This window comes from Otolemur garnettii, unplaced genomic scaffold (genome assembly GCF_000181295.1).
Source record: "Otolemur garnettii isolate 467f Iridium unplaced genomic scaffold, OtoGar3 scaffold00153, whole genome shotgun sequence".
In the NCBI taxonomy this organism is placed as follows: Eukaryota; Metazoa; Chordata; class Mammalia; order Primates; family Galagidae; genus Otolemur; species Otolemur garnettii.
This window is the reverse complement of record NW_003852548.1, coordinates 1,249,470-1,252,878: the sequence shown is the minus strand read 5'-3', so window position 1 is coordinate 1,252,878 and position 3,409 is coordinate 1,249,470. Positions and strand designations below refer to the sequence as shown.

The following is a 3,409-nucleotide window of genomic DNA, read 5'->3' as shown; positions in this document are numbered from 1 at the left end:
GACTTAGTTCTAAGGCTCGAGTCAAGGCAATTAACTCAGCCTTCTGGGTGATGTTCCCTGCGGTAGGGGCTTAGCCTCTACAGTCTCTGTTAAGGTAACCACTGCATATTCAGCCTGCCGCTTACTTTGTGCCATCATGTAACTGCTTCCATCTACATACAAGTCCCAGTCTGCATCTGCCCAAGGCTGGTCAGGTAAGTCAGGTCTGCTAGAATACACATCATCTATAACCTCCGTACAGTCATGCTCTGTCTCTTCCACTGATTGGAAGCAGCGTGGCTGGGTGCAGGGTTTTACATACTTCTTTCTATTTCATGCGTAGTTTCCCGCACATTAAGCTTTGGTACTTAGTTAATCTTGTATTAGTGAGCCAGAAATGTCCCTTTGTGTTCATTAAAGTGACCACAGAGTGGGGTACTTTCACTCTGAGACCCTGCCCTAGAGTCATCTTATCAGCTTCTTGCACAAGGAGAGCCATAGCAGCTAGAGCCCGGAAGCATGGTGGGCATCCTTTTGCCACTCCATCCAACTGCTTAGAGGTAAGCTACAGGTCTTGGCCATGACACAATCAGCTGGGTTAACACACCTATAGACATCTTTTCTCTCTCTGAGACATACAGAATGAAGGGCTTGGCAAAGTCCGGTAGCCCCAGTGCAAGTGTAGTCATCAGCCTTATCTTGTTCTCCTCCTCATTCTAAGGGTTCTCCCTCCTCCCCTTTAGTGGTCTCCTACAAGGGTTTGGTTAACATAGCAAAGATGGGAATCCAAAGGCAGCAGAAGCCCACTGCACCTAAGAATTCCCAAACTTGCCTTGGGCTTGTGGGGGTGGGGAGGTAATTAATGACTTGCCTCCATTCCAGGCCTAGATTCCCCTACCGCTGCTGGATAGTATATCCTAGATAACATACTTGCCACTGGCAGATCTAGGCCTTCAGTTCAGATACATTTTAGCCACGTACCTCTAAATGTTGTAAAAGACAGTCTGTGCCTTGGGCGCAGCACTCCTGGGTAGGGTGCCCTAACAGGAGGTCATCAACATACTGGAGCAGCACACATTCTAATTCCTCAGCCGGGAAATTCTGGGGAATTTCACAAGCCAGTGCTTCTCCAAAAATTGTGGGTTGAGTTTTTGAACTCCTGTGGCAGCCTGGTGTACTGGATCACAGTTCCCATGTCTGGTCTCTCCCACTGCAAAGCAAACAGCCTCTGGCTTTCCGGAGCCAGCAGTTGGCGTTGTTGTTTAGCTGGTCTGGGCCGGGTTCGAACCCATCACCCTCAGTTTATGTGGCTGGCATTGTAACCACTGTGCTACAGGCACCAAGCCAATTGATTCTTTTTAGGGACAAGGTCTCAAGACTATAATTTCAGGGACCATTTCTATAGTTCATTACTAGAGACAAAGTCTCACTCTGTTCCCCGAGCTAGATAGAGTGCGGTGGTGTGATTCTAGCTCACTGCAACCTTGAACTCCTGGGCTCCAGAGATCCTCCTGCCTCAGCCTGGCAAGCAGTGAGGTGTTCTACCACTTGGCTCATTGTTTCCGATCATTATTGGTAGAGGTCTTAAGATGTTGCCCAGGCTAGCCTTGAATGCTTTGGCCTTCAAATGACCCTCAACCTTGGCCTCCCAAAGACACTGGGATTATAGGTATCAGCTCCTATAACCAGCCTAAATCTATAATACACTTTAATATCCATTTCATGCAGTCAATTCATTATTACAGGCGTATTTCACTGGCAGATGCCAAATTCTTCTTTTCCGGTTTGTTTGTTTACTTTGAGATACAGTCTCAAGCTGTTGCCCTGCATGGAGTGCCATGGCTTCATAGCTCACAGCAACCTCCAACTCCGGCTCAGGTGATCTTCCTTCCTCCATTTGTGTTTTTAGTAGAGACATGGTCTTAGTTTCACTCAGGCTGGTTTCGAACTTGTGAACTTGTGAACTTTTTTTTTTACCATGTTAGAAAATTTTATTTTTGCTAAGATATACAAACAAAATTAACACAATAGTCCACCTACTCTATGATTTCTAAACATTTAACTATCAACTGTCAATGTGAGATGTTGCTGTCCTCATAGTTCAGATACATTCTGTGAAAACCCAACTTTTCTTCCTTCTACACACAAAATTAATCTGTCTTTTCAGAAGTCTTGCCGGATGTTTTCTTTGTTTGCCTCTCCACGTTGCTGCTTGAGTTGATAGATTTCATTCTCTAGTTGCACAATAGTCTGTTAAATCTCATAATTCTTACTGACCGAGGACACCCAATTTGACTCCGTTCCTCTCAATTTACATCCAGCTGTGAGTTGCGTGTTCTTTTGCTGCCAGTTTAAATCTTGAATATGTTTTCTTAACTTCTGAAGCTCTTTCTGTGCATGTTCAATCATATGAACTAGATTTTCATTATATACTTTCCAAGTATTACATCCATGCTGTGACATCAGTTCCAAATTCTCAGTTTGAACTGCCTGATGCTCTAACTGAGCCATAGAATTGTTTACACGTTCTTCCCACACAGTAATGTTATTTTCCTGGCCTGAGGAAGGAGCTGGAAGTTCACATCATTTCATACTGAGCAATTCAATTGGTTGTTGAGCAGCCAATCTTTCAAATTCATTTCTCATTATGTCAGTTTCAAAAGCAGAATAATCCGGGGCTGTCAGGTAGCTCCGGTAGTTCTTAGTTGGTTGGTATCTGTGGGTTTCCTCTTCCACCAGCACCGCAGCTGCTTCCCACACACCAGGCACTTCAAAACTTTAATCAAAATACAGCAGTGCATTCACCACAACCTCTCCAGCCACCAAACCAGTGCCTGCCATTACTGGACCCTAGGCTGGCCTGCACTGAGTTTGCGCAGGCTCAGTGGCATTTAATTATGCCTTTTCAGGGCGGGGGGCAGTGTACACATACACCTATATGTTTATTTATTAGATAAAACAAATACTGGCCTCAGCCTCCTAGAGCACTGGGATTACAGGCCTGAGCTGGGCCTGCCAAATTCTTCTATCTGTAGCCAATCTAGGACAGTAATTCAATCATGATTGAACAAATGGAGTTGCCGTCCAATCTGCTGACTTATCCACATCAATTTATGAGCACTACATCTGATATGTGGTCGATTGTTATACCACGTCTCAGGGTTATACACATTATTTTCATGAAGCTGAAATCCCATTCACCTTCAGCAGTACCTGATTTGCAGATTCACTCACTACTCAGTAATACCAGGGTCTGTGGTGAGGAATCAGATAATACTCCTAGACAATTTGGCTCGGCGCCTGTGGCTCAAGTGGCTAAGGCGCCAGCCATGTACACCCAAGGTGGTGGGTTCGAATCCAGCCCGGGCCCGCCAAACAACAATGATGGCTGCAACCAAAAAATAGCTGGGTGCTGTGGTGGGCGCCTGTG

The 3,409-nt window shown here is 45.3% G+C and overlaps 1 pseudogene; it reads right to left on the bottom strand.

Annotated features, from left to right (window-relative positions):
- Positions 1 to 2,115: 2,115 nt before the first annotated feature.
- Positions 2,116 to 2,820, bottom strand: LOC100952671 (annotated as a pseudogene).
- Between the last annotated feature and the right edge of the window lie 589 nt (positions 2,821 to 3,409).